Here is a 24,650-nt window from a genome sequence, read left to right on the forward strand (position 1 = left end):
CAGCATTTTTGATGTCAAATATACTTAGTTTTGAGGTTTCAGATTTTAAACTAACTTTTTCTGACTGTCATTGATAACTTTCATTTAATATATTATGGCAACTTATTTCAAGAATTCGTCAAAATGTAATATAAATATGACTGATTTGACAGGAGGATACATTTGGAGTAATTCTTCACCAATAAAATTTAGAGATGCTCTATTTCACCCACTTTGCATGGCTAAAATATAGATTTTCTAAAACAAGATTTTGATTCTGAAAAAGCAGCCACCCAATTTGTTGATTTACTACAAACAGCTGCTTCAAAAGCTTGTAAATTCTAAAAAAAAGTATGAAAAATAAAAAAAGACCAAAAAATGTAAATATTTTGATTCAGATTAAAAGAGGAAAAGAACAATTTTGATGGATAAAGGAGCAATACTTTCTTAATATCCTTTTGTTCGATTATAAGAGTATCATATTTTAAATGTTACAGATAATACACCAAATTGCAAAGATATAAAAAAAAAAGACATTTTAAGCAACAAGTTTTAGATCAGCTAGATCAGTTAAGGGATTAGGATCCCAAGAAATATTGGAAACTCAAATTTACTAAAAGAATCTAGAAATGATATTACTCTAGATTCAGCCAAGCCAGAGGAGTGAATATTTTTCAGAGCTTAACAAGTCATCAGATTCCCATAGTAATAGAATATATGAAATAAGGTCTGAGATAGAAAAATTGGAGAAAGTAAAACAATTTTGTGAATTAGATTTTAGAATCTCAAATAAAGAAATCGCATATTCTGTGAGCAAACTTTAAAATGGAAAAGCATCAGGTTTAAATGGTATTCCTGCAGAGATGTTACGGGCAGTGCAGAGATGTTACGGGCAGGTTAATCAGTTTTAGTTCCATTGATACAAAAACTGTATAATATTGGTTTAAATGGTATTCCTGCAGAGATGTTACGGGCAGGTTAATCAGTTTTAGTTCCATTGATACAAAAACTGTATAATATTGGTTTAAATGGTATTCCTGCAGAGATGTTACGGGCAGTGCAGAGATGTTACGGGCAGGTTAATCAGTTTTAGTTCCATTGATACAAAAACTGTATAATATTGGTTTAAATGGTATTCCTGCAGAGATGTTACGGGCAGTGCAGAGATGTTACGGGCAGGTTAATCAGTTTTAGTTCCATTGATACAAAAACTGTATAATATTGGTTTAAATGGTATTCCTGCAGAGATGTTACGGGCAGGTTAATCAGTTTTAGTTCCATTGATACAAAAACTGTATAATATTGGTTTAAATGGTATTCCTGCAGAGATGTTACGGGCAGTGCAGAGATGTTACGGGCAGGTTAATCAGTTTTAGTTCCATTGATACAAAAACTGTATAATATTTGTTTAAATGGTATTCCTGCAGAGATGTTACGGGTAGGTTAATCAGTTTTAGTTCCATTGATACAAAAACTGTATAATATTGCATTTTCAACAGGTTGTTATCCTTTACAATGGTCATGATGGTCATCAGCATATATAACCCCAGTTTTTAAATCTGGAGATTCATGCAAACCAGAAAATTATACAGGTATCGCTATTAACTCCTGTATAGGTAAATTATTTAATTGCATTCTAAATAATAGACTAGACAACTTTCTTGAAGAAAATGATAATATAAGTAAATGTCAAATTGGATTTACAAAAAAATAAAAAATCACTTTTTTGTTCTTAAGACATTAATTGACAAGTGTAATAACAACAATAAAAGAACAGAGTTCCAATGTCCCCCCACGTTGCACATATTTTATCTGTCTAAGGGCAATAACTTCAAAATTTTTTTTTTTATAAATTTCTTGGAGAAATGAAGGCTTGAGAGCAAATGCAATGCAATTTCAAATATAATTAATGTTTCCAAGGGGCATAACTCTTTTAAAAGTAATAGTTACACACTGATTTGGGAACTTGTCCAAGATATTGCTGATATACATGTAAACCTATGATATAAGTTTCATAAAAATCTGGCAAGCATTGTACACATGAGAGCGCTAATAATGCAATTTTCCATAAAATTAATGTTTCCAAGGACCTTAACTCTTTTAAAAATAATTGATATTGCTGATATTAACCTATAGTTTAAGTTTTATAAACATCTGGCAAGAATTGTACCCCTGGGAGCACTAACGAGGCCATTTTCCATAAATTTAATGCTTCCAAGGGGCATAACTCTTTTTAAAAAAATCGATCTGCCACCATAATAGAACTTGTCTGAAATATTGCTGATATTAACCTATAGTATAAGTTTTATAACTAGAGGCTCTCAAGAGCCTGTGTCGCTCACCTGTATTTACTGATGCTTTGGAAATCATGTAAAATAAGGTTAAAATCATAATTAATAGTATTAGATATTAGATATTATAATGATATCTAAGATAATAACAAAAAACTGCAAAATTTTTGTAAAATTACTAACTCAGGGGCAGCAACCCAACAACGGGTTGTCGGATTTGTCTGAAAATTTCAGGGCAGATAAATCTAAACCTGATGAACATTTTTGCCACCTGTCAGATTTGCTCTAAATGCTTTAGTTTCAGAGATATAAACCAAAAACTGCATTTTACCCTTATGTTCTATTTTTAACCAAGTCGGCCATGATGGTTGAAAGGCGGGGTCATCGAACAAATTTTTTTAACTAGATACCCTAATAATGATTATGGCCAAGTATGGTTAAATTTGTCTCAGTAGTTTCAGAGAAGAAGATTTTTGTAAAAGATTACAAAAATTTACAAAAAATTGTTAAAATTGACTATTAAGGGCAATAACTCCTAAAGGGGTCGACTGACAATTTTGGTCATGACGACTTATTTGTAGATCTTACTTTGCTGAACATTATTGCTGTTTACAGTTTATCTCTATCTATAATAATATTCAAGATAATAACCAAAAACTGCAAAATTTCCTTTAAAATTACCAATTCAGGGGCAGCAACCCAACAACAGGTTGTCAGATTCGTCTGAAAATTTCAGGGCAGATAGATCTTTACCTGATAATCAGTTTTACCCTTGTCAGATTTATTCTCAATGCTTTGGTTTCAGAGATATAAGCCAAAATCTACATTTTACCGCTATGTTCTATTTTTAGCCATGGCGGCTATCTTGGTTGGTTGGCGGGGTCATCGGACACATTTTTTAAACTAGATACCCTAGTGATGATTGTGGCCAAGTTTATTTAAATTTGGCCCAGTGGTTTCAGAGGAGAAGATTTTTGTAAAAAGCTAACGACAACAGAAGACGACAACGCTGACGACAACGACAGACGACGGATGCCAAGTGATGAGAAAAGCTCACTTGGCACTTAGGGCCAGGTGAGCTAAAAATCTGGCAAGAATTGTACCCGTGAGAGCACTAACAAGGCCATTTTCCATAAATTTAATATTTCCAAGGGGCATCACTCTTTTTAAAAAATCGATCGGCCACCATTATAAAACTTGAACGAGATATTGCTGATATTAACCTATAGTATAAGTTTTATAAAAATCTGGCAAGAATTGTACCCGTGAGAGCGCTAACGAGGCCATTTTCCATAAATTTAATATTTCCAAGGGGCATAACACTTTTAAAAAAAGTCGATCGGACACCATTATAAAAACTTGACCGAGATATTGCTGATATTAACCTATAGTGTAAGTTTTATAAAAATCTGGCAAGAATAGTACCTGTGAGAGCGCTAACAAGACCAGATGGACGGAAGGACACACGGACGGACGGCCACCCAGTATTTCTATGTCCCTCACAAAAGCATGAACGGGGGACAAAAATGGTAAACTATTTGCATGCTTTGTAGATCTCAGAAAAGCATTCGACTCTGTTATTCATACAGGTATACAATATAAACTACTTCAACACAACATAGCAGGACAGTTTTACAGGTTTTATGCTATAGTTAAATAACATAAACGGTACCAATTTTTCTGCACCAGATGCGCATTTCGACAATAAATGTCTCTTCAGTGATGCTCAAGGCCAAAATATTTGAAAATCCAAAGCTTATTAAAAAGATGAAGAGCTATAAACCAAAAGGGACAAAAAAGTAAAGCCAAAGCCGGGCAAGGAATCAGAGCTTTGCATGAGGGAGATACATTCCTTAACTTTAAATAATTTTCAAAGATATGTATAATATTGTTTAGATCATTTGTTGGAGTGAGACAAGCGGATGTTTTAAGCCCCAACTTATTCAAACTTTTTATTAATGATCTCCCAGATGTTTTCTCTTCTTGTGCTAACCATGTCAGTGTTAACAAGCATTCTGAGAGTACTGCATGGCAATACATAGTCCCCTACCGGGTAAAAATTCATTTTTACTGGAACAAAATGCTAACTTGTTCTATAACTTGTCATGGTGTAAACAAAAAGTAAATATCATGTCAATATCTTCAAGCATGACTAAAAACAGTGTGGAAAACTGATTATATGAGTGAAAAAAACATTAGATATGTTTAATAGTTCTCTAAAATTAGATATGATGTAATATAGTGTATATGTATTTTCAAATTATAATCAAATATAATTAATAGTTCCAAATATTTTTTCTTTCATTTGTCACAAACTAATATAGATTTGTAACTTATCTATAAAATGTCAACAACATTTATCAACACAATGTAATGTATTGAAATATATACATTAATAAAAATAGATTATTATCTAATTAAAGGATTTCTCTTCATAATTTCTTTATATATATATAGCATTCAGAAAATTAGTTTATACTAAATAACAAACAAACCTGCTAAATTATTTGAAGAATAACTCTGGACCATATCTAATGTTTGAGTACTATGTTAAACCATATTTCTATACAAAGGGAGATAACTCATTTTTTAAAAGACATTCATTGTCAAGGGTTGATTGCTTAATGTATGCTAATGACCTTGTAATTCTCTCAGATTCATCAGAGGGACTGCAAGAGAGGTTAACTATGCTTAATAATTACTGTTCTAAATGGTATTTAAATGTAAATGAGAACAAGACTTAAGTCTTTAATAAAGCAGGGAGACATTTTAATCTCCCTTTTTACCAAGGTGAGAAAGCTATTGGTTGTACGTATAATTATAAATATTTGGGCATCACATTTATTTTTTTTTTTATAATTTATTTTTTTTATTCATCATGGATTGACAGGCATTTACATATATTATCTATAGTGGCACATAATAAAGCAAGCAAGAAAAATAAGCATAATCAAGAGTAAACAAAAATAGTAATAATAATACGATATAATATAACAGAATACAATATATATATATATATATGGACAAAGTATAACATTTTCATCAAATAATATAGTTATAATGGAAATTACATTTCAAGCACATTTATACATAATAATTCACTATTAAATTAATTAATGACTTTATACCAGGGGTTCCAGTACATGTTATAATCTTTCGCACTCATATTTTTTGAGGAAATATGCTTTTCTAAAATTAAGTTTTCTTTGATATAGTTTTTAAGTCCCTCTATATGAGGTTTTTCCTCTTGCATCTTAGATCTGTAGATGAAATATTTTACTAGTAAAATGACTTTATTCTTTATACAATTTAGTTTATAGTTATCATAAAGACCAAACATGACTATACCCATATTAAGTGGAATTTCAATATGTGTTGTTTCAAAAATCCAAGCATTCAGATGGTGCCAAATGTCTGCTACAATATGACAGCCCCACAATAAGTGTTCTATGCTTTCTGCAAAATGTACATAAATTACACTGTACAAGGTTCATTTTTAAGAATAAAGTATTGTTATGCGTTTACTTTTCTACATTGGCTAGAGGTATAGGCGGAGGGTTGAGATCTCATAAACATGTGTAACCCCGCCACATTTTTGTGCCTGTCCCAAGTCAGGAGCCTCTAGCCTTTGTTAGTCTTGTATTATTTTTAATTTTAGTTTCTTGTGTACAATTTGGAGTTTAGTATGGCGTTCATTATCACTGAACTAGTATATATATTTGTTTAGGGGCCAGCTGAAGGACGCCTCCGGGTGCGGGAATTTCTCGCTGCATTGAAGACCTGTTGGTGACCTTCTGCTGTTGTCTGTTCTATGGTCGGGTTGTTGTCTCTTTGACACATTCCCCATTTCCATTCTCAATTTTATTAGTACCTAAAATACGGTGAATAATTCGGTATTGAAACCAACAGAGCTTGGTATTTTTTGAAATTTTAGTGACATAATTATGGATTTTTTTCCAATCTCCTACAACGTTTTTCAATATACCCTCCTATTTTCGCTCAGCTGCAATAACAAATGGTATTTCACCTTGGTTTAAAATATTATACATGTCTTTTGAACCTTTGTTTGACTTGAAAAAAATGTTAATATTAAAAGGTAACAAAGCTTGTTGTTTTTTTTCCCCTTTCAGTGTTGATTCCCATAGATTGTAACCATTTTTTAATGCTACTTTAATACCATAAAATTGTAAAAATGTGGGTTTAAAAGTATATAACCGTTCAAAATTTTGATAGGACAATATGTTTCCTTGCTCATCTAGAAGGTCATTCACAGTCCATACGTTTTGTGCCTAACTTCTATAATAAACACTGGCGTTATCAATTTTAATGTTCTCATTATTCCATATAGATGAAGATATGACTAATTCCTCAAAATAGCGAGGATGTCGGAGTCTCGACATATTTTTCCAGGCACAAATAACTTCTTTCCAAAAAACGTTATCTAATTTTTTAGTTGTTCCAAAATAAGCCAACTCTGTAAAATTTATATTTTGTGTAGTAGTAAATAATTTGATCCACTTTGAATTTGAATTCAATAATCTTCTAACCCAGGTCAATTTTAGCCCTTGTATAAAATCACATTTATACCCTGTGGGAATTTTTTTGAATGAAAAGATGAACTGTACACAAAGTCTATGAAAGCATGTTTTAAATTACAACAATGTATGTCATCTTCAAACCCTAGTGTTTCAACTTTACTTCATTTATATGACCATACTGTAAAGCAAATTTTAACCTATGGATGTGAAGTCTGGGGTATGTTTTCATTTAACTCAGCAGCATGTAAGAACTAGAGGCTCTAAAGAGCCTGTGTCGCTCATCGTGGTCTATATGAATATTCAACAAAGGACACTCTCCAACATTGTAGACGAGAATAGAATTAATGACAAAAATCTTGGTTTTTTTTTATCTTATATTGCTGATCATTGAAGTCTGTTTAGTTTCTCTCTATCTTATTTAACTTTTGCTCTAAACATAAAAGAGAGGGTAAAAATAAATTCCTAATTTAAGGGCAAACAACTCCTATAAAGAGTAACAGTCTACTAATTATATCAGCAAAATTTGACTTGTTAGTAGGTCTTGTCTTGCTTTTCATTTTTGTTTATTTAAATTTCTATCTATCTATTATATTTTTTATCATATAAGGCAAAACACAAAAAAATGGTTAAATCGTCATTAAAGGGCAATAACCTCAATAAAGATTACAAAAATTTACGAAAAATTGTTAAAAGTTGACTATAAAGGGCAAAAACTCCTTAAGGGGTCAATTGACAATTTTGGTCATGCAAACTTATTTGTAGATCTTACTTTGCTGAACATTATTGCTGTTTACAGTTTATCTCTATCTATAATAATATTCAGGATAATTACCAAAAAAACTGCAAAATTTCCTTACAATTACCAATTCAGGGGCAGCAACCCAACAACGGTTATTATGTTTCAGATGAGTTGAGATGACAAACTGTTGCAGAAGTATATCTAAGCCGAAACTTTGAGTTCAAATGGGCATAACTCCTAGAAAAGTCAACTGATAATAATTCTTTGTGGATATGCACATCAACATATTATGTCATTATCATCTACAAAGTTTCAGGAAATTCTGTTGGGCTGTTTCAGAGGAGTTGCGATGACAAACTGATGCAGTAGTATATTAAGGCCAAAATTTTAAGTTCAAAGGGGCATAACTCCTAGAAAAAAACAGAATCATAATTTCCTGTCGATATGCACGTCTTCAAAGTATGTCCTTTTCATCTACAAAGTTTCAGGAAATTCTGTTGGGCTGTTTCAGAGGAGTTGCAATGACAAACTGTTGCAGTTGTATATTGAGGCCAGTAAGTGCAAAGGGGCATAACTCCTAGAAAAAAAATTGAATCATAATTTCCTGTCGATATGTACATCTACATAGTATGTCCTTATTATCTACAAAGTTTCAGGAAATTCTGTTGTGTGGTTTCAGAGGAGTTGCGATGACAAGAACAGGACTGACGGACTGTAGTATATATACTGAGGCCAATAAGTTCAAAGGGGCATAACTCCTAAAAAAAATTAATCATAATTTCCTGTTGATATGCACATCTACATAGTATGTCCTTATTATCTACAAAGTTTCATGAAATTCTGTTGTGTAGTTTCAGAGGAGTTGCGATGACAAACTGTTACAGTAGTATATTGAGGCCAATAAAAATATAAGTGCAAATGGGCATAACTCCTAGAAAAAAAATTGAATCACAATTTCCTGTCAATATGCACTTCTACATAATATGTCCTTATTATCTACAAAGTTTCATGAAATTCTGTTGTGTGGTTTCAGAGGAGTTGCTATGACAAAAACAGGACTGACGGACTGTAGTATATATATTGAGGCCAGTAAGTTCAAAGGGGCATAATTCCTAGAAAAAAAATTGAATCATAATTTCCTGTTGATATGCACATCTACATAGTATGTCCTTATTATCTACAAAGTTTCATGAAATTCTGTTGTGTAGTTTCAGAGGAGTTGCGACGACAAACTGTTGCAGTAGTATATTGAGGCCAATAAAAATATAAGTGCAAATGGGCATAACTCCTAGAAAAAAAATTGAATCACAATTTCCTGTCAATATGCACGTCTACATAATATGTCCTTATTATCTACAAAGTTTCATGAAATTCTGTTGTGTGGTTTCAGAGGAGTTGCGATGACAAAAACAGGACTGACGGACTATAGTATATTGAGGCCATTAAGTTCAAAGGGGCATAATTCCTAGAAAAAAAATTGAATCATAATTTCCTGATGATATGCACATCTACATAGTGTGTCCTTATTATCTACAAAATTTCATGAAATTCTGTTGTGTAGTTTCAGAGGAGTTGCGATGGCAAACTGTTGCAGTAGTATATTGAGGCCAATAAGTGCAAAGGGGCATAACTCCTAGAAAAATAAGAAGCTCTCAAGAGCCTGAATCGCTCACCTCTAATTTTTTTGCTTAAATCTTTCATCAATGACTATTTTTGCTTTTCAATATATATTAATGAGTGGTTAAAAAATGTCATTTAAATGTTATTTGTATCTGTCATATTTTCTTCAAAAGCAAAAATATGCATTTTACCCTTATGTTCCATTTTAGCCATAGTGGCTATGTTTCTTGACATACAAGGAAATAAAATACAAAATGTATACTAGATACTCTGAAACTCATTCAGCCCAAGTTTGGCTGAAATTAATTCATCAGTTTCAAAGGAGAAGATTTTTTAAAGTATGCAAACAAGATGAACAAATTGTGAAAAATTGTCTATAAAGGGTAATAACTCCTTAAGAGGTCAATTTGACAATTTTGGTCATAAAACTTATTTGTAGATCTTACTTTGCTGAACATTTTTGCTGTTTACAGTTTATCTTTATCTATAATTATATTCAAGATAATAATCAAAAACGGAAAAATTTCCTTAAAATCATCAATTCAGGGGCAATAACCTAAAAATCAGATTCCAGATTTGGCTGATAATTTCAGGGCAGGTAGACCTTGACCTAATTAATACTTTAACTTCGATTTGCTATAAATACTTTAGTTTTTGAGATATGTCATAAACTGCATTTTACCCTATGTTCAATTTTTAGACATGGCGGCCATGTTTTCTGAGGAAACAGAAAATAAAACACAAACTTTATTCTAGATAACCTAAGAATCATTCAGCTTAAGTTTGGTTTAATTTGGTTCAGTAGTTTCAGAGGAGAAGATTTATTAAAGTTAGAAAATATGATAAACAAATTGTGTAAAATTGTCCTTAAAGGGCAAAAACTCCTTAAGGGGTCAATTGACAATTTTGGTCATATAAACTTATTTGTATATCTTACTTTGCTGAACATTTTTGCTGTTTACAGTTTATCTTTATCTATAATAATATTCAAGATAATAACAAATAAAATGCTTCGCTGGGCGCAGATTGAACCCTGAACAGTTTGGGCAAGTATGGACACAACATTCAAGCTTGATACAGCTCTGAATTTGGATTGTGATTAAATATTTGACACAGCATAGGTTTCTGACACAGAAAGAATGTTGTCTAAGAACTTGATTTTTTTTAATTTACCTATTATGGTCCAATGTCCAAAATCAAAATACATGGTTAGATTCAGCATATCAAAGAACCCCATATATTCAATTTTTGTTGAAATCAAACAAAGTTTAATTTTGGACCCCAACTTGGACAAACTTGAAAACTGGGCCCATAATCAAAAATCTAAACACATGTTTAGATTCAGCATATCAAAGAACCCCAAGAATTCAATTTCTGTTAAAATCAAACTAAGTTTAATTTTGGACCCTTTGGCCCTTAATGTAGACTAATTTAAAAAAATGGGACCCAAAATTAAAAATCTAAATCCACGGTTAGATTTGGAATATCAAAGAACCCCAATAATTCAATTTTTGATGAATCAAACAAAGTTTAATTTTGGACCCTTTTGACCTCAATATGAACCAATTTGATAGCCGGGCCCACAAATAAAAAATCTAAATACATGGTTAGATTCAGCATATCAAAGAACCCCATATATTCAATTTTTGTTGAAATCAAAAAAAGTTTAATTTTGGACCCCAATTTGGACCAACTTGAAAACTGGGCCAAAAATCAAAAATCTAAATACATGTTTAGATTCAGCATATCAAAGAACCCCATATATTCAATTTTTGTTGAAATCAAACAAAGTTTAATTTTGGACCCCAACTTGGACCAACTTGAAAACTGGGCCCATAATCAAAATCTAAACACATGTTTAGATTCAGCATATCAAAGAACCCCAATAATTCAATTTTTGTTAAAATCAAACTAAGTTTAATTTTGGACCCTTTGGACCTTAATGTAGACCAATTTAAACAAGAGTGCACACGCTGAAATGTCTCGCCTTCTTTACTAATCATTGATATTATGTTGATAGTCCTAAATATAAAGCTTTACTACAACTATCACATACACTTAACATGATCCAAGAAAATGAGGTCAAGGTCATATAAACCAAACAAGAAATACATGTACACCTTACAATCATTCAATACACTAAATATAGTTGACCTATTGTTTATAGTTTCTAAGATACAGACTTAACCAAGAAAACTAAACATTGACCAATGAACCAAGAAAATGAGGTCAAGGTCAGATGAACAATGCCAGGCAGACATGTACTACAACTTGCAATCCTTCCATACAACAAATATAGTTGTCCTATTGCTTATAGTATTAGAAAAACAGACCAAAACACAAAAAATAAACACTGAGCAATGAACCGTGAAAATGAGGTCAAGGTCAAATAAAACCTGCAAGACTGACAGGTACATCATAAAATATTTCCATACACCAAATATAGATGACCTATTGCATAAAGTATTAGAAAAAAAGACCAAAACTCAAAAACTTAACTTTGACCACTGAACCATGAAAATGAGGTCAAGGTCAGAAGACACCAGCCCGCTAGACATGTACACCTTCCAATCATTCCATACACCAAATGTAGTAGACCTATGGCATACAGTATAAGAAAAACAGACCAAAACACAAAAACTTAACTATAAACGCTGAACCATGAAAATGAGGTCAAGGTCAGATGACACCTGCCAGTTGGACATGTACACCTTACAGTCCTTCCATACACCGAATATACTAGACCTATTGCTTATAGTATCTGAGATATGGACTTGACCACCAAAACTTAACCTTGTTCATTGATCCATGAAATGAGGTCGAGGTCAAGTGAAAACTGTGTGACGGGCATGAGGACCTTGCAAGGTACGCACATACCAAATATAGTTGAACTATTGCATATAGTATTAGAAAAAAAGACCAAAACTCAAAAACTTAACTTTGACCACTGAACCATGAAAATGAGGTCAAAGTCAGATGACACCTGCCCGCTAGACATGTTCACCTTACAATCATTCCATACACCAAATATAATAGACCTATGGCATACAGTATAAGAAAAACAGACCAAAACACAAAAACTTAACTATAACCACTGAACCATGAAAATGAGGTCAAGGTCAGATGACACCTGCCAGTTGGACATGTACACTTTACAGTCCTTCCATACACCGAATATACTAGACCTATTGCTTATAGTATCTGAGATATGGACTTGACCTCCAAAACTTAACCTTGTTCACTGATCCATGAAATGAGGTCGAGGTCAAGTGAAAACTGTCTGACGGGCATGAGGACCTTGCAAGGTACGTACATACCAAATATAGTTATCCTATTACTTATAATAAGAGAGAATTTAACATTACAAAAAATCTGTCTTTTTTTTCAAGTAGTCACTGAACCATGAAAATGAGGTTTGGACATGTGACTGACGGAAACTTCGTAACATGAGGCATCCATATACAAAGTATGAAGCATCCAGGTCTTCCATCTTCTAAAATATAAAGCTTTTAAGAAGTTAGCTAACGCCGCCGCCGCCGCCGCCGGATCGCTATCCCTATGTCGAGCTTTCTGCGACAAAAGTCGCAGGCTCGACAAAAACTACACCCAAAATTAAAAATCTAAAAACACAGTTAGATTTGGCAAATCAAAGAACCCCAATAATTCAATTTTTTATGAAATCAAACAAAGTTTAATTTTGGACCCTTTTGACCTCAATATGAACCAATATGATAGCGGGCCCACAAATAAAAAATCTAAATACATGATGAGATTCAGCATATCAAAGAACCCCATATATTCAATTTTTGTTGAAATCAAACAAAGTTTAATTTTGGACCCCAATTTGGACCAACTTGAAAACTGGGCCAAAAATCTAAAATCTAAATACATCTTTAGATTCAGCATATCAAAGAACCCCATATATTCATTTTTTGTTGAAATCAAACAAAGTTTAATTTTGGACCCCAATTTGAAAACTGGGCCAAAAATCAAAAATCTAAATACATGTTTAGATTCAGCATATCAAAGAACCCCATGTATTCAATTTTTGTTGAAATCAAACAAAGTTTAATTTTGGACCCCAATTTGGACCAACTTGAATACTGGGCAAAAAAATCAAAAATCTAAATACATGTTTAGATTCAGCATATCAAAGAACCCCATATATTCAATTTTTGTTGAAATCAAACAAAGTTTAATTTTGGACCCCAACTTGGACCAACTTGAAAACTGGGCCCATAATCAAAATCTAAACACATGTTTAGATTCAGCATATCAAAGAACCCCAAGAATTCAATTTTTGTTAAAATCAAACTAAGTCTAATTTTGGACCATTTGGACCTTAATGTAGACCAATTTAAACAAGAGTGCACACGCTGAAATGTCTCGCCTTCTTTACTAACCATTGATATTATGTTGATAGTCCTAAATGAAAGCTTTACTACAACTATTACATAAACTTAACATGATCCAAGAAAATGAAGTCAAGGTCATATAAACCAAACGAGAAATACATGTACACCTTACAATCATTCAATACACTAAATATAGTTGACCTATTGCTTATAGTTTCTAAGAAACAGACTTAACCAAGAAAACTAAACATTGACCAATGAATCGTGAAAATGAGGTCAAGGTCAGATGTACCATGCCAGACAGACATGAACAGCTTACAATCCTTCCATACAACAAATATAGCTGACCTATTGCTTATAGTTTAAGAATAAAAACAGACTGAAACACATAAACTTAACACTGAGAAATGAACCGTGAAAATGAGGTCAAGGTCAAATAAAACATGCGAAACTGACATGTACATCATAGAATATTTCCATACACCAAATATAGTTGACTTATTGCATATAGTATAAGAAAAAAGACCAAAACTCAAAAACTTAACTTTGACCACTGAACCATGAAAATAAGGTCAAAGTCATATGACACCTGCCAGTTGGACATGTACACCTTACAATCATTCCATACACCAAATATAGTAGACCTATTGCATAAAGTATAAGAAAAACAGACCAAAACACAAAAACTTAACTATAACCACTGAACCATGAAAATGAGGTCAAGGTCAGATGACACCTGCCAGCTAGACATGTACATCTTACAATCCTTCCATACACCAAATATAGTAGACCTATTGCATACAGTATAAGAAAAACAGACCAAAACACAAAAATCTTACTATAACCACTGAACTATGAAAATGAGGTCAAGGTCATATGACACCTGCCAGTTGGACAATGTACACCTTACAGTCCTTCCATACACCGAATATACTAGACCTATTGCTTATAGTATCTGAGATATGGACTTGACCACCAAAACTTAACCTTGTTCACTGATCCATGAAATGAGGTCGAGGTCAAGTGAAAACTGTCTGACAGGCATGAGGACCTTGCAAGGTACGCACATACCAAATATAGTTATCCTATTACTTATAATAAGAGAGAATTTAACATTACAAAAAATCTTAACTTTTTTTTCAAGTAGTCACTGAACCATGAAAATGAGGTCAAGGACATTGGACATGTGACTGACGGAAACTTCGTAACATGAGGCTTCCATATACAAAGTATGAAGCATCCAGGTCTTCCACCTTCTAAAATATAAAGCTTTTAAGAAGTTAGCTAACGCCGCCGCCGCCGCCGGATCACTATCCCTATGTCGAGCTTTCTGTGACAAAAGAGATCAATACACCGTTCCACAGTTATTGTCTGGAAACTAGAAAATGCTTATTTTTGGCCCCTTTTTGGCCCCTAATTCCTTAACTGTTGGTACCATAACCACCAAAATCAATCCCCACCTTCCTTTTTTGGTATTGAACCTGATGGTAAAATTTCAAAGAGATCCATCCACTTAAACTAAAGTTAGAGTGCGAAAACCAATGTGTCTTCGGACGAAGACGACGACGCCAACGTCATACCAATATACGACCGCAAAAATTTTTTGCGGTCGTATAAAAAGGAGTCACTATTCTTTTCAATTAGATATACAGCCTAAAAGGGAATCATCTTTCTTTTCTCATAGATATCTTCCCTAAAAGGGATTCACATTTCTACTACAAAAATTGATTCTGAAGTAGATTTGTTTAAGGACTCATTCCTGTTCTTGTATACATGCTGGTATCCTTATTAGTTTACTTAGAAAGCATCATACAGGGAACCAAATATAAAATTCCATCTGAGGATCTCAATAAAAAGATGCCCCCAATGTGTATGTTATACTTGTCCAAAATCAGTGTGAGTGTAGGTTAATGTTTTATATCTCCCATGCTTTACCCATCAAGGGTTTATATCTCCCATGCTTTACCCATCAAGGGTTTATATCTCCCATACTTTACCTATCAAGGGTTTATATCTCCCATGCTTTACCCATCAAGGGTTTATATCTCCCATGCTTTACCCATCAAGGGTTTATATCTCCCATGCTTTACCCATCAAGGGTTTATATCTCCCATGCTTTACCCATCAAGGGTTTATATCTCCCATGCTTTACCCATCAAGGGTTTATATCTCCCATGCTTTACCCATCAAGGGTTTATATCTCCCATGCTTTACCCATCAAGGGTTTATATCTCCCATGCTTTACCCATCAAGGGTTTATATCTCCCATGCTTTACCCATCAAGGGTTTATATCTCCCATACTTTACCCATCAAGGGTTTATATCTCCCATACTTTACCCATCAAGGGTTTATATCTCCCATGCTTTACCCATCAAGTGTTTATATCTCCCATGCTTTACCCATCAAGGGTTTATATCTCCCATGCTTTACCCATCAAGGGTTTATATCTCCCATGCTTCACCCATCAAGGGTTTATATCTCCCATGCTTTACCCATCAAGGGTTTATATCCCATCCTTCACCCATCAAGGGTTTATATCTCCCATGCTTTACCCATCAAGGGTTTATATCTCCCTTGCTTTTCCCATCAAGGGTTTATATCTCTCATGCTTTACCCATCAATGGTTTATATCTCCCATGCTTTACCCATCAAGGGTTTATATCTCCCATGCTTTACCCATCAAGGGTTTATATCTCCCATGCTTTACCCATCAAGGGTTTATATCTCCCATGCTTCACCCATCAAAGGTTTATATCTCCATGCCCTACCCTTCAATGGTCATTAGCTTCAATGCCATACCCTTCAAAGGTTTATAGCTCCAATGTCCTATCCATCAAACATTTATATCTACCATGCTTCACCCATCAAGGGTTTACATCTCCTATGCTCTTCCCATCAAGGGTTTTAGCTCCCATGCCCTAATCTTCAAAGGTTTATAGCTCCTTCAAGGGTTTATATCTCTTGTTTCCTTCCCATCAAGGGATTTAGCTCCCATGCCCTAATCTTCAAAGGTTTTTAGCTCCTTCAAGGGTTTATATCTCTTGTTTCCTACCAATCAAGGGACTCATCAACATTGCTTTAGTAATTATAAAGAAGCAGCTATCTGATGTTTTTTGTTTGATTTAGATTAAACAACAAAGATTTTTACTAAAATAGATAAAGGTTCATCTGAATAACATGAGGAGATTTACACAAATATTTCTACTGTGTAATGTATAAACCTTTAACAATCATCCTTCAAAGCTGTGATTGCAAGAATTTTGGTGTAATTTAAGTGATTCTTGAACAACTATTTGGAGAAACAATTATTTGAAGCGAGCCATGGAACACCAACAATGAAGTATGTAGCAGTTGATCAGTATCATAATTTCTCAACAGTTTTTGTTTCAAGGGAAACTTTTCTTAAGGAATGCATGAAATGTTGAGTATGAAGCCATTGTTTAATATTTTTCTAAAACTATAACTGTAAATGAATTCAGAAATTAATGTGTGCATTTATTAATGCAAGATCTTTTATTGCAATTTCAGGAAAATCTGCATACAAGGTAGTCTACAATGTTAGAACTTGGGTATACATATGTAAGACATGATTTAAGGCAGTTTACTAAGTTAGAACTTCGGGTACACATATGTAAGGAATGATTTATGGCAGTCTACAAAGTTAGTACTTAGGGTATACATATGTTAGACATGATTTAAGGAAGTTTACTAAGTTAGGACTTAGGGTACACATATGTAAAGAATGATTTAAGGCGATCTACAAAGTTAGGACTTAGGGTACACATATGTAAAGAATGATTTAAGGCGATCTACAAAGTTAGGGATCATAGATTTATTCTTACGAGGAAGCTCCGAGCATGCTCGGAGCTTTTTAAGTAGGCTCTTCTCAGCAGTTTATGTGACAATAATTATCATGATCCATTATTAATAGGACTTAGGGTACACATATGTAAAGAATGATTTAAGGCAGTCTACAAAAGATAGAACTTAAGGTACACATATGTTAAGAATGATTTAAGGCGATCTACAAAGTTAGGACTTAGGGTACACATATGTAAAGAATGATTTAAGGCAGTCTACAAAACATAGAACTTAGGGTACACATATGTAAAGAATGATTTAAGGTGATCTACAAAGTTAGGACTTAGGGTACACATATGTAAAGAATGATTTAAGGTGATCTACAAAGTTAGGACTTAGGGTACACATATGTAAAGAATGATTTAAGGTGATCTTCAAAGAAAGGACTTAGGGTACACATATGTAAAGAATGATTTAAGGCAGTCTACAAAGTTAGGACTTAGGGTACACATATGTAAAGAATGATTTAAGGCAGTCTACAAAAGATAGAACTTATGGTACACATATGTAAGACATGATTTAAGCAGTCTACAAAAGATGGTAAACCTGTGTCAGGAAAGAAAGACAATCTACAAAAGGAATGACAGCCTTATGTATGAATCATCATCAGAAATATCTTGGGTTGTATAAATGAAGCATTACTATCAACACTGTACTGATAACATGGAATATGTTATCAACACTTCATAAGACAGACAGCAGTCAATTTTTTATTGCAAGTCATAAATGTATCCAGCAGATGTACAAATACCACAGAAATTTGGAAAATGAATGATACACAATTATAACTTCTACATGAAACAAACATTTCATTGTATATATTTCATTTTCACCTGCAAGTTTACACTAAAATTGATGGGCAAGGAAACCCCAAAACAAATAAAGAAGGACCAGAAGAAATACCTGAAAGTTAACAATAAAATTGATGAGCAAGGTACACTCAAACAATATGTATATTATACTAAAGAGGGACCAGAAGGAATACCTGAAAATTGAAAGTTAATTTGGTGAGCAAGGTACACTCAAACAATATGTATATTATACTAAAGAGGGGCTAGTTGGAATACCTTAAAATTGAAAGTTAATTTGGTGATCAAGGTACACTCAAACAATATGTGTAATATACTAAAGAAGGGCCAGAACGAATACCTGAAAGTTGACGGGATGATTTTTTTAGCTTTTATCTATGAATTAATAAACTTAAATTAGCAAGCTCATATATCCCACACCCCTTCAACTAGAGGCTCTCAAGAGCCTGTGTCGCTCCCCTGTATTTACTGATGCTTTGGAAATCATGTAAAATAAGGTTAAAATCATAATTAATAGTATTAGATATTAGATATTATAATGATATCTAAGATAATAACAAAAAACTGCAAAATTTTTGTAAAATTACAAACTCAGGGGCAGCAACCCAACAAAGGGTTGTCGGATTCGTCTGAAAATTTCAGGACAGATAAATCTAAAGCTGATGAACATTTTTGCCACCTGTCAGATTTGCTCTAAATGCTTTAGTTTCAGAGATATAAACCAAAAACTGCATTTTACCCTTATGTTCTATTTTTAACCAAGTTGGCCATGATGGTTGGAAGGCGGGGTCATCAGACAAATTTTTTAAACTAGATACCCTAATAATGATTATGGCCAAGTATGGTTAAATTTGTCTCAGTAGTTTCAGAGAGGAAGATTTTTGTAAAAGATTACAAAAATTTACGAAAAATTGTTAAAAAATTGACTATAAAGGGCAATAACTCCTAAAGGGGTCGACTGACAATTTTGGTCATGACGACTTATTTGTAGATCTTACTTTGCTGAACATAATTGCTGTTTACAGTTTATCTTATCTATAATAATATTCAAGATAATAACTAATAAAATGCTCCGCTGGGGCGCAGCTTGATACGACCGCAGAGGTCGAACCCTGAACAGTTGGGTCAAGTATGGACACAACATTCAAGCTTGATACAGCACTGAATTTGGATTGTAATTAAATATTTGACACAGCATAGGTTTCTGACACAGAATGAATGTGGTCTAAGAACTTAATTTTTATTAATTTACCTATTCAAATCATATCATTATTATTTGCTTTTATATATAAATCAGAAATAACCAATTTAAAATGGAAAATTTTAAAGAAAAAAAAAAGAAAAAAAAAGGAAAAAAAAATCCCCCCCCCCAAATTTTTTGAACCCCCTTATGAATCATCACCCCCAAACTCAATTCCAGCTTTCCCTTTGTGGTATGGTACCTTGTAGTACAGTTTCAGAGAGATCCATACACTTGACAAGTTATTGTCTGAAAACTATATATATAATAAATGCTTGTTTTTTGGCCCCTTTTTGGCCCCAAATTCCTGAACGTTTAGGGCAATTACTCCCAAACTCAAACCAAGCTATCCCTTTGTGATATGGAACCTTGCAGTACAATTTCATAAAGATCCATACACTTACACACAAGTTATTGTCCTGAAACTAGAAAAATGCTTGTTTTTTTTTGCCCTTTTATAGCCCCTAATTACTAAAATTTTGAGGGAATTACCCCCAAAATCAATCCCAGCCTCCCCTTTGTGGTATGGTACCTTGCAGTACAATTTCAGAGAGATCCATACACTTGAACACAAGTTATTATCTGGAAACAAGAAAAATGTTTATTTTTGGCCCCTTTTTGGCCCCCTATTCCTAAACTTTTTGGGCAATTACCCCCAAACTCAATTCCAGCTTTCCCTTTGTGATATGGAACCTTGTAGTACAATTTCATAAAGATCCATACACTTACACACAAGTTATTGTCATGAAACTAGAAAAATGCTTGTTTTTTGCCCCTTTTTTGGCCCCTAATTCCTAAAATTTGGAGGGAATTACCCCCCAAAATCAATCCCAGCATTCCCTTTGTGATATGGATCCTTGTGATACAATGTCAGAGAGATCCATACACTTACACACAAGTTATTGTCATGAAACTAGAAAAACGCTTGTTTTTTGCCCCTTTTTGACCCCTAATTCCTAAAATTTGGAAGCAATTTCCCCCAAAATCGATCCCAGCATTCCCTTTGTGATATGGAACCTTGTGGTACAATGTCAGAGAGATCCATACACTTACACACAAGTTATGTCTGGAAGTTAAAAAAATGCTTATTTTTGGCCCCTTTTTGGCCCCCAATTCCTTAAATGTTGGTACCATAACCCCCAAAATCAATCCCCACCTTCCTTTTGTGGTATTGAACCTTAAGGTAAAATTTCATTGAGATCCATTCACTTAAACTAAAGTTAGAGTGCGAAAACTAATGTGTCTTTGGACGACGACGACAACGCCGACGACGCCAACGTCATACCAATATACGACCACAAAATTTTTTTGCGGTCGTATAAAAACTGCAAAATTTCCTTAAAATTACCAATTTAGTGGCAGCAACCCAACAATGGGTTGTTAGATTCATCTGAAAATTTCAGGGCTGATAGAACTTGACCTAATGATCATTTTTACTCCATGTCAGCTTTGCTTTAGTTTTTAAGATATAAGCCAACAAGAGGCTGTCAGAGAGACAGCAAACCGGATTTTCCTGCAGAGGTCGAACCCTGAACAGTTGAGCAAGTATAGACACTACATTTAAACTTAAAACAGCTCTGAATTTGGATTGTGATTGAATATTTGACACATCATAGGTTTGTGACACAAAATGAATGTAGTCAAAGAACTGATATATTTGAAATTGGACATTTTAATACATATTAAGGTCCAATATTCAAAATCTAAGTACATATTAGAATCAGCATATCAAAGAACCCCAAGAATTCAATTTTTGATGAAATCAGACAAAAGTTTAATCTAGGACCCTTTGGACCTCAATGTGGACCAATTTGATAAAGGAGCCAACAATCCAAAATCTCTCAATACATGGTTAGATTCAGCATTTCAAAGAACCCCATAAATTCAATTTTTGTTGAATCAAACAAAGTTTAATTTTGGACCCTGATTTGGACCAACTTGAAAACTGGGCCTAAAAATCTAATATTTAAATAGAGTTTAGATTCAGCATTTGAAAGAACCCTATATATATATTTAATTTATGTTGAAATGAAACACAGGTTAATTTTATCCATAATATTTTCTGTGCAAATGGAAATAACTCAAACTGGATAAATAGTTCTCTAAAATAAGATATATGATGCAATTTTTCAAATTATAATCAATAATATAATAACAACAACCAGTGATGACTAAGTTCTCTAAAATTAGATATGATTTAACACTCAAACATTGTTAGAATCAGCATATCAAAGAACCAAAGAATTCAATTTTTGATGAAATTAAACAAAAGTTTAATTTAGGACCCTTTGGACCTCAATGTGGTATTATCTTATTAATAATGAAAAGCTCGACCGTTTACAAGTTCTTAAACAGGAGGGGGGTGGGGGTGACCCAAGGGGACTAGCCTTATATTTCATTTGATTTGTTTTAATGTCCCTTACAAGAATATATATGGTTTCGGGGTGGGGATCTTGACCATTTACAAGTTTTCAAAAAGAAAGGGGGGGGGGTTACCCCAGGGGAATTTCCCTCAATTTCATTTAATTTGTTTTATTGTCCCATTCAAGAATATATATGGTTTAGGGGTGGGGATCTCGACCATTTACAAGTTTTCAAAAAGAAGGGGGGTGGGGGTTACCCCCATGAACTTTCCCTATATTTCATTTGATTTGTTTTATTGTCCCATACAAGAATATATATGGATTAGGAGTGGGGATCTCAACCGTTTACAAGTTCTCAAACAGGGGGGTGGGGTGACCCCAGGGGACTCGCCTTTTATTTCATTTGATTTGTGTTTTTGTCCCATACAAGAATATATATGGTTTTGGGGTGGGGATCTTGACCGTTTACAAGTTTTCAAAAAAAAAGGGGGGTGGGGGTGACCCCCCTGGACTTCCCCTATAATTCATTTGATTTGTTTTATTGTCCCATACAAGAATATATATGGTTAAGGGGTAAGGATCTCGACCATTTACAAGTTCTCAAACAGGAGGGGGGTGGGGGTGGTGACCCCAGGGGACTCGCCTTATATTTCATTTGATTTGTTTTATTGTCCCATTCAAGAATATATATGGTTTAGGGGTGGGGATCTCGACCGTTTACAAGTTATCAAAAAGAAGGGGGGGTGGGGGTTACCCCCATGGACTTCTATATTTAATTTGATTTGTTTTATTGTCCCATACAAGAATATATATGGTTTCGAGGTGGGGATCTTGACCGTTTACAAGTTTTCAAAAAGAAAGGGGTGGGGTGACCCCATGGACTTCTTCTATATTTAATTTGATTTGTTTTATTGCCCCATACAAGAATATATATGGTTTAAGGGTTGCCTTTACTTATATTTACTTATATTTCATTTGATTTGTTTTATTGTCCCATACAAGAATATATATGGTTTCTTGGTGGGGATCTTGACCGTTTACAAGTTATCAAACAGGAGGGGGTTGGGGTGACCCCAGGGGACTCACCTTTTACTTCATTTGATTAGTTTTATTGTCCCATACAAGAATATATATGGTTTCAGGGTGGGGATCTTGACCATTTACAAGTTTTCAAAAAGAAGGGGGTTGGGGGTTACCCCAGGGGACTTCCCCTCAATTTCATTTGATTTGTTTTATTGTCCCATTCAAGAATATATATGGTTTAGGGGTGGGGATCTCGACCATTTACAAGTTATCAAAAAGAAGGGGGTGGGGGTTACCCCCACGGACTTCCCCTATATTTCATTTCATTAGTGTTATTGTCCCATACAAGAATATATATGGTTTAGGGGTTGGGATCTCAACGGTTTACAAGTTCTCAAACAGGATGGGGTGGGGTGACCCCAGGGGACTCGCTTTATATTTCATTTGATTTGTTTTATTGTCCCATACAAGAATATATATTGTTTCAGGGTGAGGATCTTTACCGTTTACAAGTTTTCAAAAAGAAGGGGGGTGGGGTAGTCCCGGGGACCCCCCCAATATTTCATTGGGGTGGGGGTTACCCCCATGGACTTCTATATTTAATTTGATTTGTTTTATTGTCCCATACAAGAATATATATGGTTTCGAGGTGGGGATTTGACCGTTTACAAGTTTTCAAAAAGAAAGGGGTGGGGTGACCCCATGGACTTCCCCTATATTTTCATTTGATTTGTGTTATTGTCCCATACAAGAATATATATGGTTTCTTGGTGGGGATCTTGACCGTTTACAAGTTATCAAAAAGAAGGTGGGGTGGGGGTTATCCCCATGGACTTCTTCTATATTAAATTTGATTTGTTTTATTGCCCCATACAAGAATATATATGGTTTCGGGGTGGGGATCTTGACCGTTTACAAGTTTTCAAAAAGAAGGGGGTGGGGTGACCCCCATGGACTTCCCCTATTTTTTCATTAATTATTGTAAAACTGTGTTGTTGTCTTTCATGTTTTTCAATTTTGTCTAATCTTATGCATTTGTATGTAATGTGATAAAAGCTCTTTATACATATATGCATGTTATAGGGCCCTTTAATTGGAAAATAAAATATTCTTATTCTTATTCTATTTACATAAACATGTAAATCAACTTTTCCACACAGAGATAAGTATTATGTGTAGATAAAAGGAGATGATGAGATGTATATATACCAAGGAGACAGCAAGCTGATGACCAAAAAAAAAAAAAAAAACATTCTGGGAGTATTGCATGCAATACATAATCCCCTTACAATTAAAAATTCATTGTACTGGAACAAAAGGCTAACTTGATCTATAACTTGTCATGGTGTAAACTATATAACAAATATCAATCCAAAATCTTAAAGCATGTCGAAAAAGTGTGGAAAACTGATTATTTTAGTGATTTTTCTAAGTCCAAGGACCATAACTCTGCACAAAATCATCAGACCGTAACAAAATTCGAACTTGATCTGTAACTTATGATAAAACAATACATCAAATATCAAATCAATGTCTTCTAGCACGAAGAAAAAATGTGTTTTGCCGGATTGACCGACAGACGGACAGACAGACAGAGTGCAAACCTAAAGTCCCCTTCGACTTCGTTGGTAGGGGACTAAAAAGACATTCAACAGATGAGCACACTAATTTCAAACATTTGCCTTTCACATATGCCAACATCTATACATGTATTAGGCAACAAGCTTGGATTTGTCAACTAACATTGTTAACTGACAACAAATACTACAGTGACATTGACAACTAAAGGCAACTGTTTTATTGTAACTTCTTTGTACCAAGTCTGTTGTGT

The 24,650-nt window shown here is 33.9% G+C and overlaps 1 protein-coding gene across 1 annotated transcript in view; it reads right to left on the minus strand.

Moving 5' to 3' along the window:
• The window catches only part of LOC127705481 (uncharacterized), a 166,390-nt gene that overhangs the window by 26,581 nt on the left and 115,159 nt on the right, over positions 1–24,650 (minus strand). The window lies entirely within an intron of this gene.

Source organism: Mytilus californianus, unplaced genomic scaffold (genome assembly GCF_021869535.1).
Source record: "Mytilus californianus isolate M0D057914Y unplaced genomic scaffold, xbMytCali1.0.p SCAF_6, whole genome shotgun sequence".
Taxonomy (NCBI): Eukaryota; Metazoa; Mollusca; class Bivalvia; order Mytilida; family Mytilidae; genus Mytilus; species Mytilus californianus.